General features: G+C 35.1%; 1 protein-coding gene across 1 annotated transcript in view; it reads right to left on the reverse strand.

Annotated features, from left to right (window-relative positions):
• The window catches only part of LOC101898901 (synaptosomal-associated protein 25), a 750,023-nt gene extending 735,183 nt beyond the window's left edge, over positions 1-14,840 (reverse strand). Inside the window, exon 1 of the mRNA XM_059126630.1 lies at positions 14,682-14,840. The gene's annotated coding sequence lies outside the window, so the exon portion shown is untranslated. The remainder of the gene's footprint in view (positions 1-14,681) is intronic.
• Positions 14,841-26,714: the final 11,874 nt, after the last annotated feature.

Here is a 26,714-nt window from a genome sequence, read left to right on the forward strand (position 1 = left end):
AAAAGGATTAGCGGTGGTGATAATTGGACTACATCCAACTGCACTACTTTGGCTTGTTATACCCATGATCTAGCTTTTAGAGTCTATCTAAGTGACAAGAGTCGCCAGAATTGGAAAATTTTTTGTAAGTACCGTAATAAGGCGAAATCTGTTGTCCGACGCGAACACAGACAATTTTACTATTGGCCCTTTTTGAGGAGTTCAGGTTGCATAGGGGAAGATTTTGATATTAATGTTGTAATTTCACCATTTATTGATAATAACTATGCCGGAGTTAACTGGATCAGATGCTGGGTTCTCCTTTAGTTGTGTTCATGTTGATGACATTTTTATAGCGCTATATAAAATTAAATCTAAATTTGTTGGAGCAGATGCTATACCGCCCGATTTTTGAAGTTCATTTTTTCATACATTTCTGATTATGTTTTGGACGTGTTTAATTATATTCTTATGACCTCTGCGTACCCCCTTTTGTGGAAGACAGCTCGTGTGGTCCCAATACCAGAAAGTAGTGTTGTAATCAACCCTGACGATCTTAGACCAATATATATTCTTCCAGTTGTTTCTAAAGTTTGTGAACACATTATGAAGGTCCAAGCTTCATCACACGTAAGGAGATATATTTATAGCGAGCAGTTTTCTTCCTATTAAAATCACAGTGCAACAGGATTGTTACTCTATATGACTGATGAGATTAGGGGTAATTTAAATTTGAACAGGAATACAGAAGTGGCGTCTTTAGATCTTACTAAGGCATTTATGCTGATTAGAAAGCTTAAGAATGATTTTAATTTTTCTGATACTGATTGTAAGCTTATTATTTTTTATTTGAGTGGTAGATCGCGATTTGTCTCCTATAACGAGATATCTTCAGAAATGCTTTCTCTTACTTGTGGTGTGCCACAAGGTTCGGTACTGGGTCCGTTGCTGTTTGTCCTCTATGTGAATAGTCTTGCTGAGAGTTTTAGTAGGTTAAGTTGTACACCGGTTTTATTTGCGGATGATGTGTATCTTATTTTGAAGGATGATACGTCCTCTCCAGCTGCCGTTGAATGCAGAATAAATAATTTCCTTGCTAGGTTTAATCACTAGTTTTCAGATAATTCACTGACAATAAACACTTTAAAAACAAAAGCAATGATGTTTGGAAGTCGGGTGTATGATCTTAACATTACTTTGGATTGGAATCCAGTAGTTTTTGTTATCAAGCATAGCATGTTAGGTACTTTGGTTGAATCATTTAATCATTTGAATCTCATGTTGACACTGTTCAACGTAAAGTCTTTGGAATTATTCGCAAGCTCTACTTAACTAATATGTATGTTCCTCAGTGGGTTAGAAGACGATTGGATACTGCACTTCTTATGCCTCATGTGACTTATGGCTTAGATATATTTTCTGGTACGATTGAACGTGTTTCCTGTAGGATGCGACGTATACTTAACTCTACTGTACGATTCGTCTATGGTGTTAAAAGGCGTGAGCACATTTCGGGTTATGTTGTGAGTTTACTGGGCGTTGATTTTGAACAATATATTTGTAGTAGGATTTTAGGTGCATTTTAAAAGATTGTGAAAATTGGTGCAACTGTTTTGCGAAGTAAAATGTTTAGTTTTAATATGTCATCTAGGACCACTCAAATTTTTATGCCTAGAATATTTAGTACTATTTTTGAGAAGTCCTTTCTGATACGTGTTGCTAGAATATGGAATCATTTGCCTTTTGAACTCTGAATTTTTTCACAGTCCAAAAATGCGTTTCGCTGAAAACTGTTGAATCATTTGAGATTAGTTCGTTGAATGGAGACGTGGTTGTAATATTTTATTTTAAATATTTTATTATAATATTTTTATGTTAAATTATCTTTTTATTATCTTTATCTGATGACAGTGGCATTAATTTTTTGTATTGTTGCTTATGGTATATAGATGAATATTGCCCTTTTTTTGTATTTTTTGAAGTTATGGCTGGGGAGCCAAGTTTGAGTTTACTCAGGAATATTTATATTGTTAAGCCCTGAAGTGTTTTGGTAGTATGGAAAGGAAATTGAATAAATAAATAAAAAATAAAAACAAAAAATACAAGTAGACGCAGTTTAAAACAGGTAAAAAAGCTGTAAGTTCGACCGGGCCGAACTTTTAATACCCTCCACCATTTGGTACAAATTTGGCAATTTCCAAAAAATAAACCCCGTTAAAAATTTTGTTAAAATCTTAAAAATACCGAATGCTTATACGACGACGTGGGCCTGCATAGGCAACTTTTGTCATAAGTTATTACAATATTTAAATGCGAAACTTGAAGAAAAATCTGTTTATAATGTAGCTAAAATCATCAAAATACCGAATATGGGGGGTACCGTTATATGGGGGCTATACGAAGACGTGGACTTGCACAGACAATCTGGCATGGGCTGAAGTATCCATTACGAACTTCACATACGAAATTTGAAACAATCCCGGTAAATAACGTCGCTAAAATCATTAAAATACCGAATATCGGGGGTACCGTTATATGGGGGCTACATGAAGACGTGGACCTACATGGCTCATTCTTTGACTTTGGATGAAGTATCCATTACGAACTTCAAATACCAAATTTGAAACGATTCCGGTAAACAATGTCGCTAAAATCATCAAAAAACCGAATATCGGGGGGTACCGTTATATGGGGCCTACAGGAAGACGTGGACCTGCAGAGATAATTTTCTGTCTTAGGTTGTAGCATCCATTACAAACTTCAAATGCCAAATTTGAAATAATTCCGTTGAAAAATGTGGCTAAAATCATCAAAATACCGAATATCGGGAGGTACCGTTATATGGGGGCTATATGATAACTTGGACCTACATGGCCCATTTACGAACTTAACCTGCCTACTGGGAAAAAATACATGTGTGCAAAATTTTAGCCTTCTATCTCAATTTGTTCGAAAGATAGCGTGATTACAACAGACAGACAGACGGACAGACAGACAGACGGACATGGCTAAATCGTCTTAGAATTTTACGCTGATCAAGAATATATATACTTTGTTGGGTCTGACATGAATATTTCGAGGAGTTACAAACGGAATGACAAAATTAATATACCCTCCATAGTATGGTGGAGGGTATAAAAAGAAACAATTTGTGTTGAATCCAAATTAGTCGTGACGAAGAAGATGAAAACATAGAGTGCGATAGGTGTGAGGGAGAATTTCATGTTGTTTGTGCATCTCTCAACAAGCGTTAATTTAAACACCTTCTGCAAAACAAGAGTGTGAGTGAGTATGTTTGTCACTTTTGCAGCAAGAGTATAAGCAAAAACAATACCAATGATTCTGTCACCACTGAGTTAGCTGCAATCAAAACAGAACTTAACAAGTAAAAAAGCAGTAAGTTCGGCCGGGCCGAACTTTGAATACCCTCCACCATTTGGAACGAATTAGAAAATTATCAAAAAAAAATCCAATAAAAATTCTTTTAAAATCTTTAAAATAATATAGGAAGGTGCCGATATATGTCTATGTCTGCGTGTAAAGTACTCACAAGGAACTCCATGTGTGGATTTTCAGGCAATACGATTGGAAAATGTGGCTAAAATCATCAAAATACCGAATATCGCGGGGTACCGTCATATGGGAGCTATACGTTATCGTTAACCTCTATAGAGAATTCTCTGTCGGTGGGTAAAGTGCTCACAAAGAACCCCTTGTGTACAAAGAACCCCTTGTGACCATTCCGTTGAAAAATATGGCTAAAAACATCAAAATACCGAATATCGGGGGTACCGTTATATGAGGGCTATACAATATCGTGGATCTATATAGATAATTCTCTGCCGAGGTATAAAGTACCCACAAGGAACTCCTTGTGTGGATTTTCAGACAATTCCGATGAAAAATGTGGGTCAAATCATAAAATACCGAATATCGGTGAGGTACCGTTATATGGGGGATATACGATATCGTGGACCTGTATAGACAATTCTCTCTCAGGGGGTGAAGTACTCACAAGGAACTACTTGTGTTGATTTTAAGACAATTCCATTGAAAAGCGTGGCTAACATCATCAATATACCGAATATCGGAGGTTACAGTTATATGGGGGATATACGATATCGTGGACCTATATAGATAATTCTCTGCCGAGGTATAAAGTACCCACACGGGACTCCTTTTGTGGATTTTCAGACAATTCCGTTGACAAATGTGGGTAAAATCATCAAAATACCAAATATCGGGGGTACCGTTATATGGGGGCTATACGATATTGTCGACCTATATAGATAATTCTCTGCCGAGGTATAAAGTACCCACAAGGAACTCCTTGTGTGGATTTTCAGACAATTCCGTTGAAAAATGTGGGTAAAATCATCAAAATACCGAATATCGGGGGGTACCGTTATATGGGGGCTATACGATATTGTGGACCTATATAGATAATTCTCTGCCGAGGTATACCGAATATCGGGGGGTACCGTTATATGGGGGCTATACGATATTGTGGACCTATATAGATAATTCTCTGCCGAGGTATAAAGTACCCACAAGGAACATCTTGTGTGGATTTTCAGACAATTCCGTTCAAAAATGTGGGTAAATCATCAAAATACCGACTATCGGGGGGTACCGTTATATGGGGGCTATACGATATTGTGGACCTTTATAGATAATTCTCTGCCGAGGTATAAAGTACCCACAAGGAACTCTTTGTGTGGATTTTCAGACAATTCCGTTGAAAAATGTGGGTAAAATCATCAAAATACCAAATATCGGGGGGTACCGTTATATGGGGGCCATACGATATTGTGGACCTATATAGATAATTCTCCGCCGAGGTATAAAGTACCCACAAGGAACTCCTTGTGTGGATTTTCAGACAATTCCGTTGAAAAATGTGGGTAAAATCATCAAAATACCGAATATCGGGGGGTACCGTTACATGGGGGCTATACGATATTGTGGACCTATATAGATAATTCTCTGCCGAGGTATAAAGTACCCACAAGGAACTCCTTGTGTGGATTTTCAGACAATTCCGTTGAAAAATGTGGGTAAAATCATCAAAATACCGAATATCGGGGGGTACCGTTACATGGGGGCTATACGATATCGTGGACCGATATAGCCCATCTTCGAACTTGACCTGCCTGCAGACAAAAGAGAGATCTGTGCAAAATTTTAGCTTCCTATCTTAATTCGTTTAGACTGTAGCGTGATTACAACAGACGGACAGACGGACGGACAGGGCTAAATCGTCTTAGAATTTTACGCTGATCAAGAATATATATACTTTGTTGGGTCTAAAATGATTATTTCGATGAGTTACAAACGGAATGACAAAGTTAATATACCCTCCATACCTTTTTTGGTGGAGGGTATAAAAACTGGTTCAGCTATGTGAAATGGAAGATGCGATGAGTTTTATGTCAAAGCAATTTGATGATATTCTGAGAGGAGTAGCAGAAAATAATAAGAAAAAACAAGTAAAAAAGCAGTAAGTTCGGACGGGCCGAACTTTGAATACCCTCCACCATTTGGAACGAATTAGAAAATTTTCAAAAAAAAAAAAAAAATCCAATAAAAATTCTTTTAAAATCTTTAAAATATCTAATATAGGAAGGTGCCGATATATGGGGGGATATACGATATTGTGGACCTATAAAGACAAATCTATGTCTGCGTGTAAAGTACTCACAAGGAACTCCATGTGTGGATTTTCAGGCAATACGATTGGAAAATGTGGGTAAAATCATCAAAATACCGAATATCGCGGGGTACCGTTATATGGGAGCTATACGTTATCGTTAACCTATATAGAGAATTCTCTGTCGGTGGGTAAAGTGCTCACAAAGAACCCCTTGTGTACAAAGAACCCCTTGTGACCATTCCGTTGAAAAATATGGCTAAAAACATCAAAATACCGAATATCGGGGGTACCGTTATATGAGGGCTATACAATATCGTGGATCTATATAGATAATTCTCTGTCGAGGTATAAAGTACCCACAAGGAACTCCTTGTGTGGATTTTCAGACAATTCCGTTGAAAAATGTGGGTAAAATCATCAAAATACCGAATATCGGGGGGTACCGTTACATGGGGGCCATACGATATTGTGGACCTATATAGATAATTCTCTGCCGAGGTATAAAGTACCCACAAGGAACACCTTGTGTGGATTTTCAGACAATTCCGTTCAAAAATGTGGGTAAATCATCAAAATACCGATTATCGGGGGGTACCGTTATATGGGGGCTATACGATATTGTGGACCTATATAGATAATTCTCCGCCGGGGTATAAAGTACCCACAAGGAACTCCTTTTGTGGATTTTCAGACAATTCCGTTGAAAAATGTGGGTAAAATCATCAAAATACCGAATATCGGGAGGTACCGTTACATGGGGGCTATACGATATCGTGGACCTATATGGACAATTCTCTGCCGAGGTATAAAGTACCCACAAGGAACTCCTTGTGTGGATTTTCAGACAACTCCGTTGAAAAAATGTGGGTAAAATCATCAAAATACCGAATATCGGGGGGTACCGTTATATGGGGGCTATACGATATTGTGGACCTATATAGATAATTCTCTGCCGAGGTATAAAGTACCCACAAGGAACTCCTTGTGTGGATTTTCAGACAATTCCGTTGAAAAATGTGGGTAAAATCATCAAAATACCGAATATCGGGGGGTACCGTTACATGGGGGCTATACGATATTGTGGATCTATATAGATAATTCTCTGCCGAGGTATAAAGTACCCACAAGGAACTCCTTGTGTGGATTTTCAGACAATTCCGTTCAAAAATGTGGGTAAAATCATCAAAATACCGAATATCGGGGGGTACCGTTACATGGGGGCTATACGATATCGTGGACCTATATGGACAATTCTCTGCCGAGTTATAAAGTGCCCATAAGGAACTCCTTGTGTGGATTTTCAGACAATTACGTTGAAAAATGTGGGTAAAATCATCAAATACCGAATATCGGGGGGTACCGTTACATGGGGGCTATACGATATTGTGGACCTATATAGATAATTCTCTGCCGAGGTATAAAGTACCCACAAGGAACTCTTTGTGTGGATTTTCAGACAATTCCGTTGAAAAATGTGGGTAAAATCATCAAAATACCGAATATCGGGGGGTACCGTTATATGGGGGCTATACGATATCGTGGACCTATATAGCCCATCTTCGAACTTGACCTGCCTGCAGACAAAAGAGAGATCTGTGCAAAATTTTAGCTTCCTATCTTAATTCGTTTAGACTGTAGCGTGATTACAACAGACGGACAGGGCTAAATCGTCTTAAAAATTTACGCTGATCAAGAACATATATACTTTGTTGGGTCTAAAATGATTATTTCGATGAGTTACAAACGGAATGACAAAGTTAATATACCCTCCATACCTTTTTTGGTGGAGGGTATAAAAACTTGAAAGAAAGAGAACAGGGCTCTAAAGATTGAAGTTACCGAATTAAAGAAATCTGTTAAATTCTTAACCGATCCAAGGGTAAGAAATGGTTGTGTCGTTATGGGAGTTGAAGCAAATAAATTAACTGCCACCGAAAATATTTTGAAACTTTCAAAAGATGCAGGAGTAGAAATATCACCCAACACAATTTGTGATGCGTATTTCCTGAAAAAAACGGAATGATAACCGAAATAGAAGCAAGTCAATTGTTGTTAAGTTTGATTCGGAGAAATCGAAAGATATGCTGATGTCTATTAAGCCAAAGTTGAAAGATGTTGAGGCGAATAAGACCGTATTTGTAAATGATTTTTTAAGTAAGGAAACTATGCGCTTACTTAATTATGCAAAGAATTTGAAGAAAATTGGATTTAGAGATGTATATGCGACTGGTGGAAGAGTTTATGCCAAACGAAGTGAATTATCTAAGCCAAGACTGATAAATGATATGGATGATGTGGAAAATTTATTGGAGAAAGCTCCAAGTGATGTACAGCAACGGCGTAAATACAGGCATGTGGTGGAGGATGATGGATTTATGAATCATGTTCATATGTTAGTTTTTCGGAAAATATTATTAAAAATCTAATCCTTTTTAATAATTATTTCCTAATCCTTTAATAATTATTTTTCAAATATAGATTTATTAAATGAACAATTCCTTTAAAAATTTAATATTATCTCTGTAAATGCCAGTAGCATTTCATCTATTTCCAAATTAAATAGCTCTAAAAGTATTAAAATTTTTTGTTTTACCTGCGATTATCTGTATACAAGAAACTCGGTCAAATAACGATTTAAGCCAGTTATATAAAATTACAGGGTACGATGTTGTTCATTGCTGCAGGTCGGAAAGCTGATTGGTGGCTGGCTGGTGGTATATCATTATTTGTAAAGAATAACTTCTTTTTCAAGGTGGAAAATGTGTTAGTCAACAAAGTGTTGAAATTATTGTTGCAAAGCTTGTGGATGTCAAGACATTAAACATAGTGGCATTTTACCGATCGCAGAGATGTAGAACATCGTGTTTTTTGGGTATGTTGGAAAATGTATTTAGGCAGTTTGGTTCGAATCCTTGTATTTTTTTTTTTTTTTTTTTTGTTTGGTGATTGAAACATTGATGTTTTACAAACTGTAGTAACTAATGACTTGCTTAATTTGCTTTCGTCATTTGATTTCAGAAACTGTGATACGTTGGTTACTAGAAAGCTTAGTAATACTTCTATTGATCACGTTTATACCAATTTGCAATAGTTCGTCAAGTTAGCTCTGTGAAACATTATTTATCGGACCATAAACTAATATCATGCGTAATTGATATAACTATTGGGCAGTCTGATATAATATCAAGTAACTTCATTGTTCGTGATTATAAAAAGGTAAAAGGGTTGTTCAAGTGCAAATTCCCTTATTGCTGTTTACAATGAATCCCTCTATTGATACTTCTAATTTGATTTCGTGTATTTACAAGGCTCTAGAAAACAGCACAGTCAATAAAAATCCTACATACGACTTTAAGAAAAGAATTGCTCCGTGAATTAATGGAAATTTACATAAACTGGAAATTTACATAAAAAATCTATTAAAGCTTCGTAATAAGAAGCCAACCGATAAAATAGTCATGTAACATATAATCATGAAATTGGTGCAAGATCGTATATGGAACATGATGCTTCATTAATATTTGAATATGCCCGTTTGAATCGACTTTTTGTTAATTCTACAAAGACAAAGTTAATACGGTTTAGACCATATGTTCGTTCTAGAGGTAGTTCCAGTATTCATATTGATGGTAATAAAGTTCAAGAAGTTTAGGTTTGCATGTACAATTACCTTTCGTGGAATCATCATATTGATTATCTGAGATCCAAACTCGCACCTGCAATAGGTATTTGGTATAAATTCAGGAAGAAATTTGACCGTGAAACCAAGTTTATTCCAGGTTCTTATTCAAAGTCATATCAACTAGTTTGCAATCATTTATGGATATGGAGCCACTGTACATTTGAAATCGATACAGCGAATGCAAAATGAAGTACTAAAGTCAGTTGCAAAATTGCCATTAATTTACTCTATGCTTAATTTGTATAAATATAAATTTCCAACGGTTTTACCAGTTTATGGTATTCATAAATTTCAATCATTATTATATGTCTGCAAATGTGTAAATGACATTGGACACCATACAATATTTCATATAATACTCGCAATAATGACCTACTACAAGTAGTAGTCTGCCGTAGTGAAAAAACTAAGAAACGTATCCAACATTTTGGTAGTAAATTATGTAATGATTTACGCCATGAATTGAGAAATATTAGAAGATATTCACTTTATAATTCAGAAATTAAAAAGTGTCTGTTACGAAATGTTGAAGAGCTCCTAAATTGTAAAGCTAAATTTTAAAAGTATTTTATTTGTACATTTTAAAAATTTGATATGTATTTTATTCATATATTAGTTGTTTATATTTTACCGACTTGAAATTAAAATGCCTTAATGGCGCAGAGGCCTTTGTATACGAAAAGAATAAATGAATAAATCTTTTCATAAAATCAATTCTAGTTTTCCTTAGTATTAGATAGCCAAATACAAAAATTGAGTCATTTAAGTAAGCACAATAAGGAGTCGAATTCCTGATAACACATCGAATACGAATGTCCTCCAATGACTGGGTGTTTTTGAGTGATTTTGTGGGGTCTATAGGGCAGTGCATTTCATATACTTTTACAATTGAAGAATGATCTAGTTCATTGAAGAAGTATAAGCTAGTTTGGTTAAAATAGTTCATGCTAGTCCACACAGATTTTTTACTGCCGTATAAATGAAAAATGAACACAAAAAATAATAATAATTTATAATGTACATATTTTATTTATCTATAAACATAAAATTTATATCAGTAAGTATCATCCTGCTTTTGAATAATAACAAGAATAAAAGCTGGCCCGGCCGAACTTACCCGTTATATCTTTTACTATAGTCCGAGTATATTTAATTTTATATTGATTACAGTTGTCTTTAAATCTTTCCTAAAATGCTGTCATCTGTTTTGATGCAGTTGGTAACGAAAGGATTTAGACATATTTTAGGATAGATTTCAGATTGACATTAGAAACATTTGGATCAGAAATTGTGTGTCTGCGGTAAGTGGGAAAGATTATCTCAATTTGGTATAATGTTAGATCTTCAAAGATAATATAATTTGGATTTTAAAAGCATTTATGGTAGCATCCGTAAATGAAATGAAGTTATGAGATAAACTTTCGTCGTTATTTTGTGTTGTCGTTACACAGATAAGTTGCGAGTTCACATGAGGAATTCTTAGAAGAACGTCAGCAACGACAGTATATCTTTCTGGTTTTTGAGTTACTTCATATCTTCTAAAAATGCTTTCCATCTTATCAATTTACAATTAAAGTTCTTATTATTTAGAGCAAATGTCAGTGCAAATATTTTCATTTTCGCTGAGTCATACAAGTAGTTTCTGAGCGACTTTAATACTATTGCTAGTAAGTCCTTTCTACACTCTTCTTCCAAGTGCTGTATTCTGTCGGATTTCCTGAAAAATTTCTTAAACATTTTACTACTTTCGTGATCTTGTGTAAATCAACGAGATATTCTCTTGGTCTCCACGATAACCTCAACAACATTTCAACATTTTCTTGACAGCTTCCCTAGACTATTCTACGTAAAGTCTAATTACACTTTTCATATCGTTCCTATTTTCCTTTTGCGAAGGACCGGGAGGGGGTGACAGGATGGAGGGCACATATTCGAAGCAGTAGCCATTATAAACATATTTTTTAACCTCTGTTTTATTTGTTTCCTTTATAGTGTAAAAAGTATTATTTTTATTTTTGTTTATCAAGCCGATAATACACTTTATTCACTTTCAATTCTTATATTGATTTATTATCCAGTTGTTTGATTTCTGCTTATTTCCAAATGTTATTCATGTTGTTGTTGTTGACTAGCTCGGGTGCATTGTCAGTAACAGAGTATTTCTCTATTCGTGTTCCTTAATAAGTAGAATAATACTAAATGGATGATCCTTATAGTAGAATGTTATTCATTGCGACGAACTAATCGTACATTATAAAGAAGTTCCAAAGTATTTACGCTCCTTTTAGAACCATGTTTCAGTTTTTGGGATGTGTTTTCAGTTGTCCCGACCCGTGGTTTTGGTTCCATTTGCTTCGGTTCAGCGTTATGAGTAAAAACAAACATACATTATGCAGTTCCTCACACAAAACTGATTTTCAAAAATCATTAACTTAGTCGCTGTAGCTACCCTCCAAGCAATTTTCAACATATTTATAATTTAATTATATAATTTTCACTCGATGTTATAGGTATCGTATCATTTCTTTTAAGTTGAAATACGCTTTTAGGATCAATTCAAAAGATTTTCTAGACAGTGGTTTGGATCAAAATTCGGTTAATTTATTTTACGCTTATAAATTTTACAAAAAATATAATCAGGTTAAGGAAGAAAATGTAGGGTTTCGCAGATGTTTTATAATGGGTTTCGATAGTCCTTTTAATTTTAAAGCAATAATCAATTGACTAGACTTTAAGTACACAGACAAATGACCACATTATTTGAACGAACAAGAAATGTCAACGCTTGACCAAAGCGGATGTTCTTTTTTTTCGCAAAACCAGCTGACCTTCCCTTTAGCCAGCCTCTATAGCAATATCTCCCGATATCCGTTATTTTGGTGTTTGTAGCCACAATTTATTGTATTTGTAGTTCAGTAGGTTTTAGCTCCGGTGGGGGAACATTGCATATATAGGTCCAGGTTTTCGTATAACCCCAATATATATAACAATAATATATTGTAGTTCGTAATGGATTTTACATCCAGTAGCAGAGCTTTAAATAGGTGGGTCTACAATTTCCTAGTGCACATATAAGGGCACCTTCGGATGTTCGGTATTTTGACGATTTTAGTCACATTCTGTAATGGCCTAATCGACTTAATTGTTTTTTTGTGAGCTTTAACTGCATTATCTAACCGACCTCTCTGGCATTTGTAGTTAAAAGTGGAATACGTTTGAATCCAGATGCTTTTATATAAAAATGATTTCTTTAGCTAATAGTGGAGGGTATTTAAAGTTCGGTCCGGTAGAAATTATGTTTTTTACTTCTTGATTATATTAATTTTTTCTGTTATCCTAATTTAGTCATGAGCATTATTGTTTACAAAATATTAATTTTAATAAATCTATGTTATACAGTCGACTAATAATGTTACAAACAAGCTAAAAAGCTGTAGATCACATTACGAATTCTCAAAACGTAATTTGAAACAATTCCGGTGAACAATGACGATAAAATCATCAAAATGGCGAATATTGGGATGTTCCGTTATATGGGGGCTATACGAAGTCGTGACCTGCATAGAAAATTTTCTGTCATAGGCTGTAGTATCCATCACGAACCTCAAATATCAAATTTGAAACAATTCCGGTTAATAATGTCGCTAAAATCATCAAAATACCGAATATAGGGAGGTACCGTTATATAGGGGCTATACGAAGGCGTGGACCTGCACAGTAAATTTTCTGTCTTAGGCTGTAAAATCCCTTTCGAACTTCAAATACCTAATATGAAACTATTCCGGTGAATAATGTCGCTAAAATCATCAAAATACCGAATATCGGGAGGTACCGTTATATGGGGCTATACGAAGACGTGGACCTACATGGCCCATTTACGAACATAACCTGCCTACTGGAAAAATAAACATGTGTGCAAAATTTTAGCGTTCTATCTTTATTCGTTCGAAATATAGCGTGATTACAACAGGCAGACGGGCATCGCTTAATCGACTTAGAATTTTAATCTGATCAAGAATATAAATACTTTGTAGGGTCTGACATGAGTTTTTCGAGGAGTTACAAACGGAATGACAAAGTTAATATACCCTCCATAGTATAATGGAGTGTATAACAAGTAAAAAAGCAGTAAGTTCAGCCGGGCCATACTTTGAATAGCCTCCACCATTTGGGACGATTAGGACATTTTCAAAAAAAAAAAAAAATCATCCCTTTCAGAGGCTAAAGTGCTCACAAGGAACTCCTCGTGTGGATTTTCAGACTATTCCATTGGAAAATGTGGCTAAAATTATCAAAATACCAAATATCGGGAGGTACCGTTATATGGCGGCTATACGATATCGTGGACCTATATAGACAATTCCCATTTAGGGAGTAAAGTGCTCTCAAGGAATTCCTCCGGTGGATTTTCAGACTATTCCATTGGAAAATGTGGCTAAAATTATCAAAATACCGAATATCGGGAGGTACCGTTATATGGGGGCTATACGATATCGTGGACCTATATAGACAATTCCCATTTAGGGAATAAAGTGCTCACAAGGAACTCCTCGTGTGGATTTTTAAACTATTCCATTGGAAAATGTGGCTAAAATCATCAAAATACCCAATATCGAGGGATACCGTTATATGGGGGCTATACGATATCGTGGACCTATATAAACAATTCTTTTTCAGGAAGTAAAGTGCTCTCAAACAACTCCTCCGGTGGATTTTCAGACTATTCCATTGGAAAATGTGGCTAAAATCATCAAAATACCGGATATCGGGGGGTACCGTTATATGGGGGCTATATGATATCGTGGACCGATATAGCCCATCTTCGAACTTGACCTGCCTGCAGACAGAAGAGGGATCTGTGCAAAATTTTAGCTTTCTATCTTAATTCGTTTTGATTGTAGCGTGATTACAACCGACGGTGGAGGGTATAAAAATGGAGTGATCAACTAAATCATTGTTATTTGAAGCTTATTTTAGCGTCATGCTCAAGTTTTCTTCTCGAAGCTGAAAAACGAGATTTTGACATAATCAAAATATTTGGTCTATTTTATGACACTAACCGATAAAACAGCCTTTTTGACCTATATTGCTTTGTCAAGAAATATGTTAATCGTTAACACATTTTAATCCTAAAGTAACATACATGTTTGTCAATTCAACTTATTAACAGTACGGTATTAATTGAATGAATTGTGTCGTACTTACTAAGCAAGTGCAGTAAATATGAATTTTTGTTTTGAGCTTCGTATAAAAATGTAGAAAATGTATTAAAATACTTTTCATTTCGCAAAATCTTTTATACGGAATTAACTATATTTTTAATCTACCACTTTTATTAAATAGTAGTAGTAAGTCAAATGTACTTACTTGTTTGGCTTTGTATAAAACTTTATTGAACAAACGTAAAACTTAAATTTTCGCGTTATAATGTTCGCTGCTTATAGTAGTTCTTATTTCAATAATAAAATAAAAAATCATCCCTTATTATTTGGCTCATATAACCGGTTTATAAGTGATGTAGATATTAATACAATACAATACAATTACACACAACCCTGCCACCAGTCAGCAACACCGTGTTTACACAAGCAAGTCCATAAACAAGATATCTTGTCCGTATGAGAAAAGCGTTCTGGAAATTTTAGTAGTTACTGTCTTGAATAAATACAAGACAGTGAGGTAAATCATAGAACTAGTATGTAAGAGGTAGGTTTTTAACCACATTTATTTTTATAACCTCTATCATGGAGAGGAGAGTATGTTAACTTTAACTGCTTTTTGCGCTGAGAGATTTTCTTTGGAACAGTAGGTTTGCATTACCGCCCTATACTACAGGCTAAAATTAATTCGATACCTACATTAAAAAGTGGATGTATTATGTTCTATACTATAATGGTGTATAAAATCTTAAATGGTAACGTGCATTTTTATTTCTTCTTTCATAATTAATATCGAATTTAGATTAAGCAGGTATTATCAGTTTTTAAAGACTGATTTTCACTGAACTAACTACTCTAAGGGTGAACCTATAAGTAGAATGTTATAGGTTATAGTAATTTCAATTATATAAACTTCAATACCTTGTACGATAAAAAAGTATATATATATATATATATATATATATATATATATATATATACTGTGGGTTTATATTTATATACATATATATATATATATATATATATATACATATATATATATATATATATATATATATATATATATATATATATATATATATATAAAGATAAACCCACAGTTTCTTTCTGATCTGAATAGAATCACTTACTGAGGCAATTATTGCATGTCTGTTAGTCCATGTATTTTTGTAAGCAAAGGTCACATCAATTGAACACTTGTGAAATTGGAGATAATCGGTCTAAAATTGAATATATGTCTTATTCATTGCTTCGCCCGTATTCTTCTTTAAATGCGGCTAATGTTTGATATTATCCCAATTTAAACTGCAAGTAGCTTAATGCAATTGGGTGAAAATTGGCTCAGATATAGATATAACACCCATATATTTGGTTCATACAATTTGAATTTTAAATTTCCCCCGATAATAATAGCTTAGGAATACCTTAGATAAATGTTTTCGAGATCGTTACTGATTTAGGTATAGCTCTTCTATATTTCTTCTTACAGCACATACAACTGAATTTAACTTAAAAAAAAAAGTATGTCTAAGATTTGCTCAGATATAGTAGTTATAGCTATATAAATATGATTATTCCGATTCAATGATTTTAAAATATATGATATACATAATGTGACAATTTATATTTTTCGTCAGAGCGGGACGCCTGCGGAATTTTGTAAAAAAAAATTATGCATTTAAAAACAAATTTTATTCAAAAACGGAGAGAATACGTATAAATCTAATTTATGAAATTAATCTTATGTCTAAGTATTTGTTTTATATTTGTCAGCAGAGCAAATTAGTTTTAAAATATCGGGTCTAGTTTTCAAGTAGGAATGGAGCTGATTACATTGTTTGTTGATGTTAGTCTTAGTAATTAAAATAGCTTTTAAAACTGTCACACTTAACTGCGTTTTTTCACTTGTCCATATTTTATTCATTAGGGAAAAAACTCTTTCGACAGGTGCGTTACTTCCAGGCATACATAAAACATACTCAATAATTGTGTGAACGTTTGTGCAGTTGAGATTATTAGCACGGAAGTGTTTAAACAGCTCCACATAACGGTCTTCGGTAGCAAAATTCTCATCGGTCCAGCTTTTGATTTTTTCAACTGTGACGTAACTGGAAATAAGCGAAAACTCATCGAACACCTCCGTATCTTGGCTACTGCTAAGAAATCTTTGTGTGATCAGCAAATCCGTCACATTCTGTACGTCTTCCCAAGTAGGGACTTTTCTCAAATTTGACCATTCAAATACTGCTAGTTGTGCATTGAACTGGCACCACTGTTCCAAGTATTCTTTACTTGTCTTATAAAAATCCGCTGCCGCAGTTTTCACATTCTGCTCATCAACAGCAACGTCAGTTTTTTTGTAATTTTACCAGTAGGTTGCGGACGGAATAAGGAAGGAAAATCGAATTCTCTTTAAGTTCTAAGTTATCTCGGAGACGATTAATTTCATTCGCAGACTCTATTGTGGACACGTTTTGTCCCTCGATTTTCAACACGGCTTGATGAAAAATCGCTGTCTGTGCGTGCAAAAAATATAACCACAATTCAGAGCTGGGATTTTCGAAAAACGTTTTTAAAATAGTAGGGCATTTATCTATGCTCAGAAAATAGGTTTTCAAAGGCTGAAACATTTTTAAAATTCTCTCAAGCGTTGGCATTAAAGCAAGCCACCTTGTTTTACTGTAGCCCAACAGCTTCTGATACTCTGTGTCGGTGGAATCACAGAACTCTTTCAGAACTTCTACCCGAATGCTGTAGATGTAGAAGAATGAATAAATTTTCACAAGAATGCATTCGAAGTCAACAGGGAGACAATCTGCGGCTGTTTTGATAGCATTATGAATTATATGGGCTCCACACCCAATCCCAATGAGCTGCCTTCCGACGGATAGGTTCAATTTCGCGTAAACATTATTTATCCCTTTTCTATTCTTTCCTCCGAAATTGCAGTTTATATTGTCTGCACAAAATGCCACAATTTTCTTATTCAAATCATTGCAAGATAATACTTCTTTCAAATAATCCACAATTATATCAGATGATTCGCCTGGCTGCTTTTGAAACTCTAAAATCCTGACTCTCACGCCTTCGTATGGTACAAAATAGCGAACTAAAACAGGGAATAATTTTATTGAGCCATGATTGGAAGCATCGGTTAATAAAGATATGCAGTGGGCTTCGTGAAGGTGTCCTTTCAATTCGTCCATCGCCATAGGTTCCAGCACATTTACAACTATAGCTTGTGATTTTGTACGGGCACATCTAAATTTATGCTCAAAACATGTTTGTGTTAGATTTGAAGCACAGTCATTCGAACGAAAACTGAGGTTTTCTTGCACTGTGTGGTACGCCCACGCACCCTCCGCTGCAGCTATATCCAAGTCTTTGGAAGTCGCCAAATTTGTTCTTTTAAAAAAAGAAAGCATTGACGAGCTTGAAGCGGCAGCTTTATCAGAAAGCTTGTGTTTTTCCGATTTTAAATGCTTCTCAATATCACTGGCACCACCATGTCCAACACTAAAATCAGTACGACATATTTCACACGTAACGTCTGATTCACCACTTCTTTGTTTTATAAATGGATACTTATTTTGCAAAGAAATGTTAAAAGTACACTTGCGTTTTTTTGAAAATAAATTGTTTGACTTTGCTCGCCTTCTCCGACTCCGCGATGAAAAGATACCAGAACAATTTAGAGCGTCTATGTTTAGGGTACTGACAGAGTGACAGAAACTTTTTCTGTTTTTATAAGCATTTTTAATTTGGTGATTTCCCTTGTTATGCTGGAGTTAATGTCAACGCCGAAAAAGTTGAAACAGATTGAACTTTTTCGGCGTCGAATTTCTTACGGCGTTAAGATTAACTGCTCTCATAAAATTTCATACGATTCAATTTTGTTGACATTTGACGCCGTCGACGACGTCAACATTAACTCCAGCATTAGCATTACAAAATCTTTCGAGTTAATTTTAATGTTAATGTTGCTTGAAAAAAACTATGCAAATAAATTATATGTTCACGGGGAAAAAAATAACTCATGTATTTTTCATCAATATCAATATCCAGTATTTTCGAAAGCGGGACATTTTTGCTCTCGCTGGGGACAGCGGGACAGATAACCTCAAAGCGGGACTATCCCGCCCAAAGCGGGACGTATGGTCACGTTAGATATACATCCTATCAACATCCTTAATTTCTGTCAGATTTGGATGCAGCTTACCCGCTGTAAAGTTAAATGTGCACCGATTGCATATATTCGACCGTCCTACTTTTGTCTTTTCTTTACTGGTTTTTAATTACATCCTTCCAAATCTCTTGAAGAATCTTATGAGTTTCGCTTGTATTGCTGCCAACTCCACATGACATACTAAGTCGCCCAAGACATCTTCTTAGCGTTTCTTACAGCAACATCGGCGGTTTGTCATAGAATGACGCCCACACAATTTCGTTTATGATGGGACATTTTTTTGCTACTTCGTTCAGGTTGAACGAAAGCATAACAAGTGGAGAAAGATGTAAATGTTTATAAGTGCGGTTGTAAGATTTAGAAGACTTTCCAAAACTATTTTAGTTTTATTGAATTCTTTGGTTCCTTTTCTATTGAGCTTACGATCTCGTCACTTGGGTAAAAAATGTTTTTGTCATAGAAGTTATTTTTAAAATATTTTCTGGGGAGAATATCCCAGACAAAAAACAAGGGAACTAGTGGTTCTACACTAACAAATAAGCCAAACTGTTCTAAAAATATTTACATAATTAATTATTATATTCTTACAAAATAATTCATTAATAATTTTGAGAGTTGTGCCTTTATAAGAATTCATTATTTTTGGTTAGTAGCTGCAAAATGGTCAGGTTTAATCCCATTATTGTTGTTTTTATAAAAACAATATATACAGGGTAAGATAAAAAACTTCAACAAAATCAAACGCCACGATTTTATTATTTTTTTTTTTAGTTTTATGAAAGAAAGCAAAAATGTCGGAAATAGCATCAAATTTAAGAATAAGTTTTGATTTGTTCGAATTGGTCACCTTTGTCACGAATTATGGCCTTCAAACATCCAATGAAACCCTCGCACGGCGAAGCGCCAAATGAAGCAACTCCTTAGCTCTTTTGAGCCTTTTTCCTTTCTGTTGCGGTGTAAGTTCTTGCACTTTTTGCAAATTGTCTAAAGAAGCCAGCTATCATAAATATGATTTATCCGATTCAAAAAATCTGCCAGAAAAATTAATGTGCACTCTATAACAATGCTTTTCGATAAAATATATGATATACATCCAAGTCCATCCTTAATTTCTGTCAGATTTGGATGCAGTTTGCCCGCTTCAAAGTTAATTGTGCACCGATTGCATATATTCGGTCGTCCTACTTTTGTCTTTTCTTTACTACTTTTTAATTGCATCCTTCCAAATCTCTTGAAGAATCTTATTTTTATTTTCCATCCAATGTCACATCGCTTAATGACATACCGCGTTTAAAGCGTCAGTCCAAGCAGATTTTTACCATGAACCAATACACGCCACACGAGCGCTCTGAAATAGTTGAAATTTACATTCAACAGAAGAAGTCAATTGTGTAAACTCAACGTGCTTTTAAAACATTAAAAAATGTGAGAAGTGAGAAATCTAAGAACACCATTAAGCGTTTATACGAAAAATGTTCGACTGGTAAGGCTCTTTCTAATCCGAAGAGGCCATATAAAAGTCGACCAAGGCGATCGGCCGAGAATATCGCTGCCGTACGAGCCAGTGTTGAGAGGTCCCCAAAAACATCCTAAAAACGCCGTTCTCAGCAGTTGGGCATGGCTCGGTCCACTTTACAACGGATAATTCGCATTGATTTGCATTTGTTCCCGTACAAAATTCAATTGACGCAAAGAATGTTGCCTGCGGACAAGCCTCGTCGATTGGAATGGGCCCAAAGAGTCATCGAAATGGCCGAAGATGACGAGCAATTTTGGAACAAGCCCATTTCACATTGAATGGGACCGTAAATAAGCAAAATTGCCGTTTTTACGCCACGGAAAATACTCAGGAGATTCAAGAAGTGCCTCTTCAAGACGAAAAAGTCACCGTTTGGTGCGGCGTTAGTGCAAAAACGGTCATTGGGCCGTTTTTCTTCCAAAATGAAAATGGCCATGCTGTTACCATCAATCAGGAGCGTTATCGCGACATGATGACCAATTTTGTGATGCCAATTATTCGTCGAAAGCGTATGGTTTCAACAAGACGGCGCTCCACCGCACACAAGTCGCATAACAATCGATTTTCTGAAGAATTTGTTTTCGGGCCGTTTGATGTCGAAAAGTGGTGATTTGGACTGGCCACCGCGTTCGCCCGATTTGACGCCGCCTGACTTCTTCTTGTGGGGATATTTGAAGTCAAAGGTTTACGTTAACAAGCCAAGGACCGTAGAAGAGCTCAAGGACAACATTCGTGAAGAAATAGCCGCTATTCCGGCCGAAATGTTGGCAAAAACGATGGAAAATGCAGCAAAAAGGGCACAGTACGTCATCAACGCCAGAGGCGGACATTTGAGAGATATCATATTCAAAAATTTATTAAAACAAATCTACTTGGAACAAATTAACATTGCCAACCGCCAAATTTTTATTTTTTTTCTTTTATTAAAAAAAAAAAAAAACATGGGTTCCGTCGAATATGGGCAACCCTGTATTGCTGCCAACACATGACGTATTAAGTCACCCAAGACATCTTCTTAGCGTTTCGTACAGCGAAATCGGCTGTTTGTTACAGAATGATGCCGACTCAATTTCGTTTGTGATGCAATTTTTTTTAATAATTTCTAGATATTTTTCAATTTTATTAAATGTTAAGAATTTATTATAAGATGAAATCTAAAAATTTTACAACTAATTGTCGTGGAAATACTGATCAAAGTTTTTTGAAAATTGACGAAAACCTTCAAAATGTATAAAACACCGAATTTAAATCGAATAGGTTTGGATGCGAACGACCTGAGTAAAACTAACTCTTCTTCAAAATCAGGCTGGTAATAATTATGAAAATATTCCCAGACAATATATGGTATTAAATCGACTTTCTGAACAAGTTAAACATATCATATTAAATGACATACAGTCAAATAATGACTTCATTATTTTTTAACAAAAAATAATTATATAATTAACAACTTATATCATTATTATATTCTTACAAAATAATTCATTAATAATTTTGAGTATTGTGCCTGTATAAGAATTCATTATATTTGTTTAGTAGTTGCAAAATGGTCAGGCTTAATCCCATTATTGTTATTTTAATAAAAACAGCGATTGTTAATTAGTGGAGAACGATGGTAATATTTACCAGGGGGAAAGACAAGGAATACATAAGCTTCGCAAAGAGCCACCAATCCTCATCAGTTCTCTAGTTTCTTGTCTGGGATATTCTACGCAGGAGTTATTGTAAAAATAAATCAACTTATCCAAGTGACAAGATCGAAAGCTCAATAGAAGAAGAACCAAAGAGTTACATAAAACTAAAATTATTTTGAAAATTCTTCTAAATCTTACAACAGCACTTATAAACATTTTCATCTTTTTCCACTTGTTATGCTTTCGTTTTATATGAACGAAGTAGCATGACCATGTAAGTTGGTTTTGTCCGTTACAACAAAAACCCCTTGCGACCGTGCCTTTTCTATTAATAGAACATTGTTGGGATGTTTGTTCGGGACACCATAGTGTTTTGGTGTTGCAAAATTGTCAGGCTTAATCCCATTATTGTTGTTATTATAAAAACCACGTTTGTTTATTAGTGGAGAACGATGGTAATGTTTACCAGGGCGTAAGACAGGTATCCCGAACAAACATGCCCACACTGGTCTATTTTTGTTTACTATATTACCAAATCAATTCTGCAAATTTATGTTTAAAAATATAATGTTTATACTATTTATTTAATGAGTTAAGAACTTAAGATAAAAGAATATAGTAATTATTTTTTTAGACGTTTTATATAATTTTTTTCATTTGCATTTCCAAATTTAATATATACAGGGTAAGATAAAAAACTTTAACAAAATCAAACGCCATGATTTTATTTTTCTTTTTTTAAGTTTATTGAAAGAAAGCAAAAATGGTCTATTTTTGTTTACTATATTACAAAATCAATTCTGCAAATTTATGTTTAAAAATATAATGTTTATACTATTTATTTAATGAGTTAAGAACTTAAGATAAAAGAATATAGTAATTATTTTTTTAGACGTTTTATATAATTTTTTTCATTTGCATTTCCAAATTTAATATATACAGGGTAAGATAAAAAACTTTAACAAAATCAAACGCCATGATTTTATTTTTCTTTTTTTAAGTTTATTGAAAGAAAGCAAAAATGTCGGAAATAGCATCAAATTTTAGAATAAGTTTTGATTTGTTCGAATTGTCGGCCAATGAAACCCTCGCACGGCGAAGCGCCAAGTAAGCAACTCTTTAGCTCTTTTGAGCCTTTTTCCTTTCTGTTGCGGTGTAAGTTCTTGCACTTTTTGCAAATTGTGATATGTTCAGCTCATGAGCCAATTTTCGGCCACTGCGACGCGAGTTTCGATCAAGTCGCTTCTTTACTTTTCGAACCAATTCTGCTGATATTGCTGTTTTCTTCCGTCCACTTCCTTGACGTCGGGCTACGCTACCAGTACGTAAAGGTAACGAGCTATGGTATGACACACAAAAGATTTATTCACATTTAAATGATGGAGTGCTCTAACGATAGCGAAACGATAGTAGTTTTCCAGTCAAATATAAAGAAATCACACTATCACGCTTGAATTCCATCTTTTTTTCTGGAAAATTCTCACCAAAATGCTTTTGTATGCTTCTAAACAATATAATGACCTGTCACTGGAATAATTTTAACAGCTGATGGACGAGTGACTTAGAAATGACGGCAGTCTGAAGTTGGTTGCAGATTTTTCATCTCATCATGTATATATAATCTGTTCGCAGAAGGCGAGACCATACAGGTTTTAAATAAAGTCAACGAAAAATTTTATTACATCATATTATTTGATATAGAGCTTCGGCACAAATGTCTGTTTTATGTCTATGGGTCTTTGGAATTAAGGCAAACCACGTAATGTCATGTACAACTTCCAACGAAGTCTACGAAAAATTACAGAATATACACGACAAACAAAGTGAAGTGAAGGTGATGTGTCTTTACGAAGAATATTTCTCTCTAAAAATGCAAGAAGAAGAATCAGTTGCAGCATATGTATCAAAAGTGTCTTCGTTAGCAGCTGAAATAGAGGCACAGGGAGAAAAGCTGTCTGACAATATAAAAATGGTACGCATAATAAGTAGTTTACCACCGAATTATCAAAACTTTAAAACAGTTTGGTACAACATAAAAGAAGGAAGAACAATAGAAAACATGATGGCAAAATTGCAATTAGAAGAAGACCAATTACAAAAGAACGGTGACGCAGAAGTAACAGATGCAGCATATAATGCAAAAACAAACAAATTCCATAAATCATTTGAAGGGAGGAAGAGAACGTCGAAATGTAATTTTTGTCAAAAAATGGGACACTGGGAAAGAGAATGCCGAATAAAGAGAAAACAAAATAAGAAAAAGAGAGAGACTTCAAAACAAAGAGATAAGCACGATGATGAAGTTGCTTTTGTTGCTTCGATGATCCATACAGTGATGTGTGGATTGCAGACTCAGGTGCTACAGAACATATGACACCAAGAAGAGAGTGGTTCTCAGATTTTGAACCGTTAACGTCAAACCGGTTCGTTTACATTGCGAATAATGAAAGATTGCTAATTAAAGGTTTTGGTACTGTCCGTATTAACTCTCTTGTAAATGACAAATGGATACCTCGCATCCTCAGCAACGTACAATACGTTCCACAATTAAAACAAAACTTATTCTCAACTGGATCAACAACATCAAGAGGGCTCTCTATGGTAACAGAATCCACAAATTGTACATTGAGAGACAACGACAACAATATATTAGCAAGTGGTGTACGTGACTCCAAGAATCAATACCGAATGTTGTTTCAAGTGAGAAGTAATTTTATGGCAAATTCTGCAAAATTGGATTCCCTTCAACAATGGCATTGTCGGCTTGGGCATATTAATACTGTCACTATCAAAACAATGTGCGACAAAAATCTTACTAACGGATTAGATGTAAAAGATAAATCCGATTTCTTTTGTGAAGACTGTCAGCGTGGAAAAATGCATCGATCAACACATGGATCATCGGTAAAACGGGACGCAGCTAAATGTGAATATTTTCATATGGATCTCTGTGGTCCAATGCATGAGATTGGAATTGGAGGCGTTCGTTATTTCATGTCGCTTAAAGACGAAAGCACATGTTTCAGGTATGTTTACTTTTTGAAAAGCAAATCTGAAGAGCATAACAAATTGAAATCTTTCATTTCTATGGTACGCAACATGACTGGCGAACGAGTGAAATACATGCGGTGTGATAATGGCACGGAGTTTATGAATAAAGAAGTTGCGGAGCTCCTGTCCAATAATGGAATTATTTTGGAAAAGATTACCCCTTATACTCCACAACAAAATGGATTCATTGAAAGAGATAATAGGACGGTTCAAGAGTCCGCCCGCACAATGCTGCTGGCGAGTAATTTAAGTAAATTTCTATGGCCAGAGGCAGTGAGAACAGCTGTTTATGTTCTAAATAGATCAGCATTAAGAAAAAATACAAAAACACCATTTGAGTGTTGGTTTGAAAATAAACCAAATTTGGGTCATATTAAAATTTTCGGCAGTGAGTGTATGGTGTACGAACCCAAACAGCTTGGAAGAAAGAAATGGGATGCTAAATCCAAGAAGATGTTTCTAGTTGGTTATGAACCAACAGCTAAAAATTTTCGTTTGTATGATCCCGAATCAAAAAAAGTGGTTGTTAGCTGTTATGTCGTTTTCAATGAAAGGACGATTAAAATTAGATCGATCTCAGAGTGTGAAGATGAAAAAAGTCACGACCATGTAGAAGAGCGAAGCAACGAATTGGACATTTCGTCATTCAAACGCCAATTGTCAAGCACTCCAAAGAGTTCGATGAAGAAGGAACCATCTACAATTGATACAGATGTTACAACACCGGATAACACAACACAGCTTGAATTAGTAGATGAAGGTAGAGAACACAAAAGGTATGGTTTGCGAAAAGAAATAGTTCCACCTCAACGATTTGGTATAGACCACACGAGTTGTGTAGCAACTATATCCGAGCCCAGCACATATGACGAAGCTCTGAATTCTCAATATTCACAACAATGGATATCAGCCATCAAAGAAGAGATTAACTCCCTTGAGGAGAACCAGACATGGGCATTGGTGGAAAAGCCGGCGTTGAAAAATATTGTTGGTTGTAAGTGGGTATTTAAAATTAAGAGTTCCCAAATAAAGATCCCATATTCAAAGCTCGATTGGTAGCCAAAGGCTATTCACAGAAACCTGATATCGATTTTAAAGAGACGTACTCTCCAGTAGTGAGGTATGATTCAGTGAGAGTCAGTCAACCATGTGGATAATCAAGGTGCTCTTCGTCTAATAGAAAATCCGGAATTACATCATAGTACAAAACATATAGACATACGACTACAATTCATACACGAACTTAAAAATAACAAAACAATTACATTTAAATACATTAGCGCGAAATTGCAACGAGCAGACATTTTTACAAAACCTTTAGTAGCTCATCAGTTTAAAAATAATATACTACTATTAGGAATGTTGGAATTAAAACAATGAGTGAGAGTGTTGAAACGTAACATTGTTTAATTACAACACTGTAATCCCATATCCCTAATTTGCCACATTCTTCGTCAAGTATTAAACCACTTGTCGTTTTCTGATTGGTTGTTGCATTCAGCAATTTGTTTATGTTTAGCACTTCCATCATATGAAGCTACTTTTGTCATTGTATCTGGATTATTACTTACTTCGATTCTAACCTTTGCAAATACATGAAGTATTATATTAAAGAACACCTCGTGATTTATTTTAACAGCGGCGTTAGTGCAAAAACGGTCATTGGGCCGTTTTTCTTCCAAAATGAAAATGGCCATGCTGTTACCAATCGATTTTCTGAAGAATCGATGGTGGTGATGTGGTGATTTGGACTGGCCACCGCGTTCGCCCGATTTGACGCCGCCTGACTTCTTCTTGTGGGGATATTTGAAGTCAAAGGTTTACGTTAACAAGCCAAGGACCGTAGAAGAT

The sequence above is a fragment of the Musca domestica genome, unplaced genomic scaffold (assembly GCF_030504385.1).
Source record: "Musca domestica strain aabys unplaced genomic scaffold, Musca_domestica.polishedcontigs.V.1.1 4, whole genome shotgun sequence".
Classification (NCBI taxonomy): domain Eukaryota; kingdom Metazoa; phylum Arthropoda; class Insecta; order Diptera; family Muscidae; genus Musca; species Musca domestica.